A 14,457-nucleotide genomic window follows, 5' to 3' on the forward strand; every position below is an offset into this window, starting at 1 on the left:
TTTTTTTTTCTGGTTTCTAAAGCCATGATATATGCTTCTAGAAAGATGACTTTGCTGTACATCATTGCTTGGATACTGGTGTGATCCTTCAATGAGTCAGCGATGGTTTCATAGAGCTTCATGAATGGGGCAAGTGCTATATTTACAGATGACATGATGGAGAGTAGGTCAGTCTTTTTGTTTGAGTGTTCCGCTGAGCTCGAAGGGTATTGCTGCGTTGGAGTTCTCCCTAGTGGGGCGTCAATTATATTTGTTGTCTTGTTTCCCCCCTGATTTTGTGATGGAGCAACAGTGTCAAGTAAACGACTTTGATGTTGGGTCGTATCTGTTTGAGGACTAAATGGTTCATGGCCCCACTGATTTTGATGGTGGTTCTGTCCATGTTTTTTCATTGGGGCCTGAACTGGAGTTGACACCTTGGACGGGGTTGGTTGATCAACTGAGTGTGTGTTTTCCTCCATTTTGCTCAGATGTCGTTCCCGTATGGTCTCGTCATTTACTATCGGGTCGGACTCCAGGAGTGGATTTGTGGATGTTATGTTGTCTGATTCAGACGTATCTCCTTTGTCCAAATTTGAAACTAGTGCAGTATCTATTTCCCGCAGCGTTTTGTTTGTCTTATCCAGCCCTGTTTGTATACCGCCCGAGGATTCTTCTTTCTCCCCGGTATCTGGTTTTTCAAATAGACTTTCCATTTCCTGTTGGTGTTTTGGTTTCTCCTGCTCCCTGGCCCTTAAGTTGTCTCGGTTCTCCCCTTCTTCTGTTGTTTTTGTGTCGATTTGCAAGTGCAAATCGCCATTGAGTGTCTCTATTTCTTGCGAGGCCGTTGGGGAGAGAAGTGTCTTAAGTGCCGCTGGGTCTTCACTTTCTCTTTCGTTTAACTGATTCAATGATCCCTCTTTCTCCTCTGTTGTTAAGACGTCCTTCGTTCCTGGTTTTCCACTCTTTTTACAGTCTAACCTTCGTAGTTTGAAGGGGGGTAAGCATTCGTTTATGGCCTCGAGTATCTCCATGTCTGATAGCTCCATATGATGTCTGTTTATCCCTTTTGTGTTAGATCGAGACGTGAAGTAATTTGTCACTGGATTTTTTTCATTTATTGTTGTCCTATTTTTATTGAGGTGTTTACCACCCTTATTTCTTTTTATGGTGATTTTGACCATTTGCCTTTGTCTTTTTTTGTTGTTAGTAGTTTTACTGCCTTCGCTGGCCGTGGGAGCTTCTTCCATGTCTGTTTGATTGTTCTTATCGTCTATGCTGTCTTCTGCCTCTGCGTGGATTGTCGCCTCCACTTGGATTTGGCCCAACGTCACCTCCCCCTGATGGGCCGTGCTGAGAGGTGCTCGGCTAAACTCGCCGGATGGTGCGTGTTTTGTTGTCTCTGCAGCATTTACTCCTCCCCCGTCTTCCTGGCCGTTCTCCACCCCACTCGTAGCTATGGGGCCAACTCTGAGAGCCCCCGGTGTCCCCGTCGCGGAGTCCTCGCACTGGTCAACCAGGTCCATCGAGGGCGGCTCTACAGCGGGGTCCGGGTCGGGCTCGGGTAGTAGTTGCGGTGGTGGCGATAGCTGCAGTTGTGGTTTTTTCGTTGCATTTTGCATAATCACCCCTATTGGAGTCAGTAATGAGTTTGAGGGGTCTGTTTGTTGTATTTCTACGTTTTGTTCTAAATGCAGATCCGAAATCTGATGTGAAGTCTGTTGGCCACCCTTATCTAGCAGACCCCAATCACTAGTTCTGTCATTTTCGTTTCTCTTGGGACTATGTGTAGGTGTTCTCTCATGACCCCTTGAGGTGCTTCCCTGTAGTTTTTGGGTCAATTTCATGCTTCTCAGGCACCTGCCTTCTTCTTCTTCTGGGAGGGCAACGCTGGTCTCCGTTTTTCTATTTGGTCTTACTGCCCTAGCTGACATGTCTTTGTCAGGGATCACGGACTTCCTGGCTTAGTCGTGCGCCACCAGCGCCTAACAGCCGCACAACAGCCGACGCCCTCTACTCCTATCGGGCTCAACGCCGCGAGGGTGCGCTGTCTCTGCTTTTGTGGCAGAGGATGTCACGTGAGCGGTCACGTGAGTCAAAAGCTCCGCCTCCTCCAGGAAGCTAAGTGGTTGCCTGCAACTGCCTGCGGGTGTTCGCGCGAGTAAAGGAAACTCCCAGCGCTTACTCCAGGCACAGGCACAGGTACAGAGGCTTCCAGGACTCGGGAGCTTCACAGTGTTCCGTTGATTCTCTCGTGTGAGAAGTGCGCCGCTCGGCAGCGCTGTCTCTGCTTTTGTGGCAGAGGATGTCACGTGAGCGGTCACGTGAGTCAAAAGCTCCGCCTCCTCCAGGAAGCTAAGTGGTTGCCTGCAACTGCCTGCGGGTGTTCGCGCGAGTAAAGGAAACTCCCAGCGCTTACTCCAGGCACAGGCACAGGTACAGAGGCTTCCAGGACTCGGGAGCTTCACAGTGTTCCGTTGATTCTCTCGTGTGAAGGGAGTACAGGACTAAGGATTGTAAAGCAAGTGATACAGTTTTGAAAATGTATACATCACCCATAGTGATACGTCAGGCACCAGGAGTGCCATGGAAGAAAGTAGCAATAGATTTGTTGGGTCCACTAAATCTGAAGGGAACTTGGGAGAAGTATGTTTTGGGGATGGTAGATTGTTGTCAAAGTGGCCAGAAATGTGCATATTGAACAATACTGCAGCAGCAAGGTTGATCAGATTTCTGGAATTATTTTGCAGAGCAGGGTTTCCCAACAGGGTGCTCACAGATAATTGACCACAAATGGTAGCAAGATAAATTCAAGAATGTTTAAATAGGTGTGGTATCAAACAGATCACCACAGCATTATATCCCTCCAAAAGTAATGGTTGTGTTGGAAGATTTAACAGAACAATCGTGGAAGGAATTAGGATAGCAGTTAGCTCTGGCAGGGACTGAGTGAGAGAGATGGCATGAAAGACGGTCTTCCAATATAGGATCACACTTCGTAGTTCTACGGGGTGACGTCTTTTCTGAGAGGTAGGCAACCACACACTCATGTGTGTCTAAGGGGATGGAAGATCAAGGATGGCTAATGTGGATTTGGAGGTTTTCAGCATGGGTTGAAGGAGAATGGTACTAAGTCTAAAGTAAGGTAGAGAACAGTAGGCGAGTTCAGTTGTGAACCTGTAGCAATAGTCAAAGTTAAATTGCTGAAACATGTAAAGAAAGGGGAATCGTGTTCATACAAGGGGTGGTTGTTGAGGATTATGGCAATGCAGTCAAATTACAAGGAGGTGGTTTGTGGAACAAAAGCAGGATTGCGAGGGTCAGGCATTAACAATGTCACACCTGGTGCTACATGTACGCCGAATGTTACCGGTGCTTACGTCATGTATGTAGTTCTACTTTAAGATGTTAGGTTTTAGCCCAGCATTTATTAGTTCCAAACTGAAGGAGAGGAGCTGTGTTGTGTTTTAAGTTGCACATTCTTTCACTGTGTACAAGTTGATCATAATGATTTGACATAACCTGATGTGGGTTTTTGACAATTGAATGTGAAAAAATGCAAGAGGAGAGTCTGTCCGTGTGGACCGCAGCAATATGCAGTTTGCTTACATCTGCTAATAGAAGTGGTTGTACCAATCCTTCTTCAGTCTTTTATTCTGCTCCAAACACAATCCCCTTTGTGAGCCCGGTCATTGCCGTCTTACTTGGCGCTATAGGCCCTTTGTTGGTATGCTTTCTTTTCTTAAGTAAATTCGCCCCTCTCGTCATAATGTCACCTGCAGACCAAAATAGCGCTTTGTATTCACCGTGGCATGCCTTTGTGGCACACACTGCTGTGGGTTGGATCACTTGACTGGGCACCAATTATCACAAAGTTCCTTCTACATTTTGACCCAGAGTGACCATTTTCTGTACACCGCATCACTGAGGCCAGTCTGCATCTCCAGTTCCATGGGCACATCATCATTGCCACTAATCATGCGCTTAACAATGCACCCAACAACCTATCTCCAGAGCAATTCTGCTAACAACTCTCAGCCAACTGCCAATTGGCTCCTGATAAATGGGTCCCCTCTTCCAAAATCTACACACAAGGGGAGCCAGACTCCTCCCTGAACAGCTCTCTGGATCGGCTAATCAACTAAACTGCACATTCCCCCTTTTGATATGCAACACTTTTCCCAGTGCTCTCAATATTTTGCCTCCTGTCAATCGGAGGCATTTGCTCCTCTCGCTTCCTGCAGTTGTGAAGAGCATCCACAACGCTGCCTGGCCTCCTAAGATTACTACAAAACACCATATCCTAGAAATGCGCTCCATTTGCTGCCATGCGACACCAACGTGGCTGCCGAGCAGCCTCCTGTATCATACCACATGCAGAAACCCATGCAGTTGCTTGGCGATCACTGCTGTCCCGTGATCCGACACAGCCTGTGCGGTGTACGTGTGCAAATCATTGCCAACCGCCCATCACAGAGGCACTCTATATGGCACAAGAAACCAATATGTACCCCCAAATCCAGCCCTGCTTATGTCTCAAAAACAGCAAGGGGAGGAGGGGTAGAGGTGAAGCGCCCAGATGAGGCCAACTGCCCTAGCCTTGAAGTGTCCCTAGACCTGCTTCCCTCACACAACATGCACCTTTCCCCAATATGTGTGTAAACATACGATTCATTGTAACAGAACAATTATTTTGCTTTGATGCTCTCTGGCGCATGCTTTGGTTAGTGAAAGGGGCTTAAATTCCAATACAAGGAACTCATAGGCCCGTCTTTACACAAAAGAACTATACCCAATCTATACACATTTTTGCTTTGAATGCAACATTCAGACAAATGTGAAGACTATCGTGTTTCAACTCTGGTAAACTGATCTTAATTTTTTATTGTGTTCCCATTGGCATGCTAGCAAAGTTTTCTGGTCCGTATATGTTGGTGGATATAGCTATGTACAAAATGGCACTGCTCTATAAGACAGACCATTTTCTGGAGCAAAAAGCATACTTTGGAGCTAATGTTCATGCCATCAATGCCATCAATGCATTGGTCAGTGGCTCTGAGCTAGAGGTGTACTTTGAGAGATGGCTATTAGGCGTTGCAATAGCATGTATGTCTTTTTTGCTGAAATGGCCTATTTTACGCTAACATTTCAAATCTAGTTTTTTTTCATGTGTTTTCAAACAAAACCCAACATTGCTGTTGGTTTTTCTCACTGGCGTGCGATTTCTCTAAATATATTTTTTGCCTGCCTCTCCCCTTACCTCTTTTGGGGATGTGAATTTTTGGGGATGGGAACCCCTTTTGAGCAACCCCCGTGGAACAATCCAGGTATTTTGTTACCTTAAGCATGCCTCTGGAATATAGTTAATGTCGAACGCGCTGTTTTGTCAAAGAACTGAAACGTGAATTGGCGAGCAGTATTAAGGATCACTTTGACAGTAACCCAGTGTTAGTCACCTTTTTTGGTCTTCTGTCTTAGGGCACAATAAAGGCTCTGGGGACCATGGTTTCCCACAAGCTATATGAGGAGCTGCTCAGAGGTGATACACTAGGGGATTTCCCAGATGACCCCTTTAGGGAAATCTAATTCAAAGAAAAGATACATAGCAATGCGCCATGTTGAAAATAAACATGTAAACAGTGGCCTACGCAGAGCAGTTAGAAAACACAAGCGCAAGTAAAATACAATATTTTCAAGTCTCCCTAAATCAACATGTAGCGACAAGGCCTGAGATAAGCATTTCCAAGTACCAGAGTTAAAAAGGGAACTGATTAATCTGAGGAGAAGAAAAGAACAGTCACAGAAAGAAAAACAAATTAGCATTTTCTGCTGTTGTTGGTATTATTTTCCTTTACAGAAATGAATAGTCGGGATTAGAAAACAGAGTTTGAAAATATGCAACCTTGATAGTTTGATAACCCAATACAATGGATAAACGGTTATGTTGGGTGAAAAGGGAAAATCAAGGGGAACACGAACATGTATATTTAAAGGCTGCAATTGTGAATGGGACCAACTTCAAATGAAGCCAGGAGTGAACTCTGACTTCTGGAATTCTATTAAATTCACCAACCCTAGCAAAAAAAATCATCATTGATCTGCCTTGCTCTCTCAAGGAACTGGATTTCGTTTGAAGAGGTTGAGTCATAAAGATAGAAAGATATTGATGGTCCTACAACTTGGTCACTGGGAGGCCTAACTTGCAATTATTTCTAAGGGGGTTTCTTTATGACTTGCATCTGGGTAGTTGGCTTAACCTCTTTAAAAAAAAATAGTTCCACTTGACCAGTGGATTGGTGTCCTCCAATCTGCTATTTTAATCTAACCAGCTTCTCCTTAAGGACAAAAAAGATAACTGGAAAAACAGTGTTTATCTAGAAATCTATCAAACATGGCAACTGGTTCAAGAGGGGCAGGAATCAGTCATAAACCCCCAAGAACTTCAAAAGACCTTACTACCACCAGGCCAAAGTCCTAAATATCTTTAGCCCTGAACTAACCACTAAGGACACCAGAGGCTCTGTAATTGACAGACCCAATTACATATATCCTATAAATTATAAGTTACTCACCGTAGTGACCAGCATACTCCTAGTCCATAGTCCCCTTTCCTCCAGGACCTTTTCAACCAGAAAAATAGTCTTTCCCCTTTAAATTTAGGTGTGCGTGGGGTGCCGCTCTGGGAGCATGCGCTCCCCTGAGTTCGCCTACCGGCACCACTCCTCAGTCCCCTTTGATGCGTTGACAATATTATGATTGCCTAATGACACTGAGATGTTACGGGGGAGGATGTTGGGGCGTATGGACGAATGGGGCCTATGGACTAGGAGTATGTTAGTCACTACAGTGACTTATAATTACTCCTACGTCCCGTCCCCTTTCCTCCATACTGTATGGGCGATTCCAACTGAATGCAGCCCTGGGGATGAGAATTGCCCCTATCAGCAAACAAGTTCTTCAAAACTACCTGGCCAAATGCCGAGTTCGATCTGGCGCTAGCATCAAAGTAGTGGTGTTAGCAAAAGGCCGATGGGGAGGCCCAGGTAGCTGCCTTGCTGATTGTCTGCCATGGGGCGTGTCCTTGGAAAGCCACCGGTGTGGCCTTTGGCTCGGATGCATGGGCATGCATGTTTGCTGGCAAAGGCCTGTGTTGCCCATCGTATGCCTCCTTGATGGCTATAACCATCAACCTTGCTATGGAAGCCTTGGAGGCTTGACAGCCCGGTTTTGATCCACCAAAAGTGATGAACAAGGCATCCGATTTACGGAAGCCCTTTGTCTTGTCCAGATAAAATCTTAGAGCATGCCGGACATCCAGACAGTGCATTATGTTCTGAGCCTCATCCTTTAAATCGGCAAAGAACATTGGGAGTACTATCTCCTTGTTAATGTGAAAGGAACAAACCACCATGGGGAGAAAGACAGGATGCGTCCTGAGCACCACCTTGTCCTGGTGAAACGTGGTATAAGGCTCTGAAGTCACCAGAGCCTGAATCTTGCTGATCCGGCGTGCTTAAGTAAGGCCAACCAGCAGGGCATTCTTAATAGTCACTAGCCTGATGATTGCTGATGCCATGGGTACGAAGGCTTTGTAAGCCGGAGCACCAACACTATGTTAAGATCCCAGACTGGATTTGGACGCTTGACCGGAGGATATAATCTGGTCAGTCCTGCCAAATGCCTTTTTACCACTGGATTAGAAGAGGAGAAGATGTTGTCTCTGGAATTATTGTAGGCCCCTTTGGCCGCCAAATACATGCGGCAGGTGTCTCCCCTGCACACCTGTGTGTGCCAGATGCGCCAAGAAGGATAACACATTGTCCAGTGATCATGTCAGTGGATCAATCTGTTCGTCTTGGCCCTGTGGCAGAACCTGGTCCACGTGCTCTTGTACTGACTCCTAGTGGAGTCGCTTCTTCCCCCTTTTATGATCGCCAGGTTGTCCTGCGATGCATGTAGATGTTCCAGGGTAACCTGTTCAGGAACCAAGCTGCCAGGGCTAATTTCTGCGGAGCGAGGTGAACCACTGTGCCCCCTGCTGGGAAAGTGGGCTGGACCCAGCAAGAGGTGTACTGGAGGTTGGTCCGACAGTCGGAGGAGCTCCGAGAACCAAGGACTTGCTGGCCCCCATGGCACTATCAAGATGAGTCGAAGGCTCCGTGACTCCCTGACCCTGCAAATGACCCTGTGAATCAGCGGAGTAGGGGAAACACGTATGCATTCATGCCATTCCACGTGATCTGCAACGCGTCCCCAAATGAACATCCTGTTTATGGTGGTGAATAGGTCTACCTGAGGGTGGCCCCCCCTGTCAAAGATCTCCCTCAGGAACGCTTCGTTCCAGTGCCGCTCGTAGTTGTCGATCCCTAGCCTGCTGAGCCTGTCTGCCTCCAAGTTAGATTCCCCGGCAGGTGGACTGCTGATAAGTGCTGTTGGACAGTGCCCACTCCCAAATGTTGACGGACAGCGGGCAAAGTGGAGGGGACCTGGTACCTCCCCGCTTGTTGATGTAATACATGCAAGTGGAGCTGTCTGGATGCAGACCGACCTGCGGCTGACAATGGGGAGGAACGCTTTGAGGGCAAGCCAGATGGCCATCATCTCGAGCCAGTTGATGTGTTCCAGCTGTTCCTGTCGTGACCATACTCCATGAACACTGTGGTTGTCTAGTGTAGCCTCCCATCCCTCTAGGGACAAGTCCGTGGTAATGGTGTTCTCTGGAGAGGGCTGCCTGAACGGTCTGCCCACTAGCATGCTGGTCTCTGCACTCCACCACTTCAAGTCTGGGTGCAGGTGCTTTGGTATGCAGACCAAAGCTGCCTGGGAGCCCGTCTCCTGATTCCAAGAGGATGAGAAATACAGCTGCAGCCTCCTCAATTTGAATCTTTTGTGTGGCACAGCCATGAGACAAGCCACCATTATGCCAAGCAAGTGTTGGTACCACCATGCTGAGGTCACTGGTCTGCTGAGAAAATGACTGGTGGCGTTCCTGATTGCTGTGATCTTGTCTGCTGAGGGGAAGAACCTCTCCACCCTCGTATCCCAAATTAGCTCCAGGAATGTTAAGGACCGAGTGGGGAGTAACTGCAACTTCTTGAGGTTGCTGGTGAATCCCAGATTGTACAGCATGTGCATCAACGAAGGATAGCACAGGGGCAACATGGTGGTCTTGGAAGCAAGACCACGCAGAGAACAGAGGTTCAAATCCAGGGTCCGCGCTTAGAAACCGAACTCGTATCGGTATTAAGCGTGTTATAAGAAACCAATAAATAAATAAGTTCTGAAGCCGTGCACTGTGCAGCCTCTGGAGAATGTGCTCGAACTAGCCAGTTGTCGAGGTATGGATAAAGTTGGTGGCCCTCCGCCCTGAGGAGGGCCGCTACCGGGTTCATTAACCGTTAAAGACCCTTGGGGCCGAGTTGAGGCCAAAAGGGAGGACTTTGTATTGAAAATGAGAGTCCATGATTCTGAACTTCAGGAAGGAACGATTGGGCTACCAAATGGGGATGTCCAGGTAAGCATCCTTCAGATCCATGTAGCACATCCAGTCTCCCCAACACAGTTTCTCTGCAATAAGTGCTGGAGTAACCATCTTGAAAGGTTCAAGGAAGAGAGGTCTAGAACAACACTCAGGCCAGCCTGTTTCATATGATGAATATCTGGGAATAGGAGCCCATGGCTCGCTGTGAAGCTAGAACCTCCTCCAGCTCCTGACTCGCGATGAGCGAGCGGATTTCTGCCAAAAGAGTTGCCGCCCCAATCTGTGGGAGGGGAGGAAAGAGGAAATGGAGGAATTGGCAGACAGAAGCCCGTGGAAACTACAGAGAGGATCCATGGGTCTGCAAACCTTGCCCGCCAGGAATGGATGTGAAGGGCAAGCCTGCCCCCCACCAGAGACGTGTGGATCTGGATGACATTGTCACAGCTTTTTACTCTCAGAGGCTGGTGCCTGGGAGGGGGGTCTGGAAAAAACCCTTGTGAGAGGATTTGTGCTGTAAGCGCCTGTGCTGGCTAGGAGACTGGTCGGGCTGTCTCGTGTCGCTCCTGGAAGCCCCCGAAGGTATGGGTTCTGCCCGAGTGTTGGTGACTTTGGCTATAGGCGTGGGCACTGATTTTGTGGAGATTGACAAGGTGCAAGCTATTTTTCTTCTGGTCAAGTTCCTCGTCCATGGTCGAGTGAAACACCCCCCCCCACCCCCCCCTCAAATGGCAGGCCGAGAATGCGCTCCTGCAAATCAGGGTTAAACTTGGTAGCCTTAAGCCAAGCTGTCGTCCTCTTATCAGTGGTGATCCAGATAGCCCTACCTGCGGTGTCGATGTGAGCCACTGTAGACTTCATGATATCTTGAGCCACAATTTTGGCCTCTCCCAATCCAGCCGTGAATCGCACCCCACTATGCCTCTGGGAGCTCTAGGAGGAAGTCTGCAATCTTCCACCACAGCTTTTGATTCACTGCTGCCAACATGGTGTCAGCATTGGCCTGGCGAAGATGGAGCATGACATTGGAATAAATCTTTTTGCCGTAGGACTCAAACAGCTTTTTCCTCCTTGCCTAGGAGTGCTGTGGTGGGTGCAGATTAAGAAGACTGTGGTTTGGAATAAAGAGAAGGCCACAGCTATAACGGATGAATGTGGTTGAGTGTGTACTGACCGGATGAGGGAGTCCCCCTCTGCCTGCCTATACTTGGCATCAAGGTGTTTATTGGTAGGCTGCATGGAATGTGGCTTCACCCATCCCTTCTTGGCCAGGCATTCTACATCTTTTTGCAGAGGGATGCCAGTTCTTGTGGCAGGGCAGATGGGTCAGGACCTCGGCCAGGAGCCCCGCCTCCGGTTGTTCATCTTGTGGCAGCAGATTCTGCCACACCCGCCAGCCTCTCATGGAAAGCCTTAGCTGACGAGGGAGTATCCTGATCCTCCCCCTCGTTACCGGCTGTGTCCTGCAGGTCGGGAGCTGTGATGGGTGCGGGCAGCTGTGGCGTGCTGACTGGCAGTGCTGGGGGCTGCTGAGGAGGCTGCACTGGAGGTGGAGCCACTGTGACTGGTGCGAGTGCAGGTACCAAGGGCTGAACTGGAACCGGGGTCTGGACCACGGTCGGAGCCTGAGGTGGTACCGGAGGGAGCATGTCTTTGATGGCCCACATGAAGATGATGCCCATCTGAGGTAATTTCATGAGGGTAAGGAACTTTTTTGAAGAACCTTTCTTCGCATGCAGGGGGAAGGGCCTGGAGACATAGGAGCCGTGCCCTGTGGCTATGAGGTCTTGGCAGTCCTTGTCGCACCAAGTTGGTGGCTGCATACTGCCCTTGTGGTGATGCGGTCGGGTATGACATGAACTAGGTAGCTGGCGTTGTGCAGTCCCATCTAGACATGCGTTCCCATGCCTGCTCTCCAGAAGGAGGCAGCTCCGGATGAGTCGCTATCTTTTCTAGCCTGGCTGCCATTTGTTTCTGCCCTGAACAACGTGCTTGCTGCATGGATCCTAAAGAGCCGGGCCCAGTCTCCGCCTGCACGCTTAAAAGCAAAGGCTTGTACCTTCCCTGCACCTCAGGTAGAGACCTGGAGGCGGAGTGCCCTTGGCCATGATGCTGGTAGTGCAACTGCTGCATATAGGCACCCCCTCAGGCACGAGCCCAGTGTTAGAGCAAAGCCCCTCAGGGAGGTCCCTGGTACCAGAGCCTTGCAGCGGCTCAGCTGGTGGACCAGGAGGATCTTGCGACCTGTTGGCCGGTAGCTCTGGGAGCCTCGGTCTCTTTGCTGGTCTTAGCCACTGTAAGTCCCCTCCCACTGGGGCAAATCCCTGGGAAGGAGTCGCCCTTGCGGAGTGCGGATGAGAACAGGGCACCTACCTTGGGCCTGGTCTTCCTCCTCATGTATGTCTTGATGTCCTCTGGAGGTGATCTTTTGAACAGCTCCCTCTACCTGGCCAAAGGATTCTTCAGAGCTCGCTGGGTCAACTCATCACAAGCAGAAAAGCCGTTCCAGCTATGGTTGGAGCCAAGCCACCGGGAGCAAAGTGTGTGGGGATCAGACGCGGGGAAGGAAACCTCGCAGGCCGGACACCTGCTGAAACACACCGTTTTCAACATGTGCCGGGGAGGAGTGTGGCACCAGAGGACAGAGTATTATCTCAGATAATTGCTATGAGAGATAACAAAAAACAAGAGACAAAGTATTCCCGGGAAGAGCGCGTGGAACTACAAGGCTGCAGGCCTAACTCAGGAGCGCTGTTGAAAGCGGTCCGTTCCTGTCTACGTGGAACAGAGGACTGGGTAGTGGTGCCGGTGGGCAGAGTCAGGGGAGTGTATGCTCCATGGCCGTGCCCCGCGCGCTCCGAAATTTAAATGGGAACACAATTGTTCTGGTGAAAAAGGTTGTTTCCTGTCCCTAGCGAGGGACGCCCATACAGTATGGAGGAAAGGGGCGGGACATAGGAGTATATTTGGTATAAAGAAAAAATGCTATATTGGATTTTTATTTCTGGTGATATCTCCCAAACAAAATGTCGTAGCAAGGACATTTTTCTGTAAAGCATTCGATTTAAAAATGTCTATTAAATGGACCAGCAACAATTTTTCTAATGCAAATTTTTAGTATGCAAAATAGGTGAATTTGCATTTTGTCACACAGAAACGGCGCACAGCAGAGATCCAAACATTCACAGTGACGAGCCTGTTGCTTTGAGATGGAAAAGTAATGTGTGCAGAAAAGTATAAATATGTTATAAGCCAAAATATGTAAGTCATTAACCAACTATGCTATCATGATGAAAATTGCGTTTTGATTTGTTCCAGAGAGAAAAATCTGGTGAGCCGATTAGTGAAGTGGTCCTATGTGCGATATTTACTATTTCAGAATGTTTCAATGTTTAATGCAAGAAATCCCTGAAATTACATCACATCACATTAAATGGGAGGGAAGCTGGGTTTAGAAGTTACTCCCATCAGGCTGCCCCTTCAGTAAAATACCCAATGACTGCAGAGGGGTATGTCTACTGTGACATCCCTTTTTGGAACACTGTCCAGTAACATACATTGATCAATTAGATTGGAAAAATTATACACTCCTCAAAAAGCAGCAGGTTTTTGTTCTGATAAAAGGTCTGAGATGTACTCACTAGGGACCTGCTCGCTGACTGATGGGAAAGGAAAAAGAAGAATTGATAACAGGAAGGAGAAGGAATAGATTGCTCTCCTTTTGGACCCATTTTTTATTACAGCCTGAGCCGCCCTGTAAGAGAGGCCTAGTAGGAGTTAAAGTTCCAGGCCTTTTTCAGATGGAGAGACAGCAGTCGGGCTGTGGAGTAAAGCCGGTCCCATCTTGCTGACTGATGCCCCCCTGTTCCTAAATGGGGGAGAATTAAACCAGTCCAAGAAGGGGGGGGGGCACCTATTTGTGAGATAGCCATGAGAAATGTATATGTGTGTATAATATAAAGGGGAAATAATCCTGAGGGGAGCAATACTATAAATGGAATTAGATTACATTTTGGCCCTGTTACTTGTAAGTAGTGAGGGGTGGGGGTATATACATTAACTCTACATCCTGGAAAATAAGTAAATATTCCATAAGTGTATGTGCTTCTGGAATTATAGATTTGATTAAAAAGATCCTATTGTGGGTATACGGGTAGATCCCTTTGATTCCTATTATGTGCAATGTACAAGCACAAAAGAGCATAGGACATCTCACTGTTTGCATACTGTTGCTGATCAAAAGGAGGAGGTTGACACTTGAGGGAGATGTTAACGTGTTTATTAAAATAATAAGGATAAGGCCCATCTTTCCCTATTGCTAGAGGGGTTAGCCCTGCCTATGTAAATAAATAAAGGTGCTTGTCAGTCGTCAGGAAGTCCCAAACGTATATGTCCACGGTCCAAAACTAGGTATAACTGACCTTTCCACTATTTTAACTAAGTTAAATTAGATCAGGAGAATATCTCCCCTCTCCTGGTTATCTCTCATGGCAATGTTGCATCTTTATTCCAAAATGTTCTTTAATATATCATCTTTAAATTGTCTCTTGTCACCTTCTGGATAAGTTCATGTAACTCTTTCACATTTCACTTGGGTTTTATCCCCTCTTTAGGGACAGTTTTTCCACACTCCTTTCTAGTATTCTTTTTTATACTTTCATCTAGGCCTCTATGCCTTACTGGCTCTTGTAGCCCAGGCCTTCTTAAGTTGGGTATACTTTCTTGTGACTGTACCTTCTCCCTCTCCTGGGATTGCTCAATTGGATTATCTCTCCTCTTATTTGGTTCACTTGATTTCCCCTTGCATTCATATGTATACATTTTTTTCTATCTGGTTTGCTTAATGTATTCTCTTTCAGGCCCATTTCTTATTCTCTTTATAGCATTAACATGTTTCCACTTAAATGGCTTTATATTCAATATCTTGTAAATGTCACTGAGACGAGTTTCTCTCACTCCATAACTATGCCCCACCAGCCTCCCGCTTCTCCCACTCTCCC

The 14,457-nt window shown here is 47.6% G+C and overlaps 1 protein-coding gene across 7 annotated transcripts in view; it reads left to right on the forward strand.

The window, feature by feature from the left end:
* Window positions 1-14,457, forward strand: part of RASAL2 (RAS protein activator like 2) — a 1,332,618-nt gene that overhangs the window by 723,046 nt on the left and 595,115 nt on the right. The gene's annotated exons all lie outside the window — the stretch shown is intronic.

Source organism: Ambystoma mexicanum, chromosome 1q, assembly GCF_040938575.1.
Source record: "Ambystoma mexicanum isolate Mex_15411 chromosome 1q, UKY_AmexF1_1, whole genome shotgun sequence".
Lineage (NCBI taxonomy): Eukaryota > Metazoa > Chordata > Amphibia > Caudata > Ambystomatidae > Ambystoma > Ambystoma mexicanum.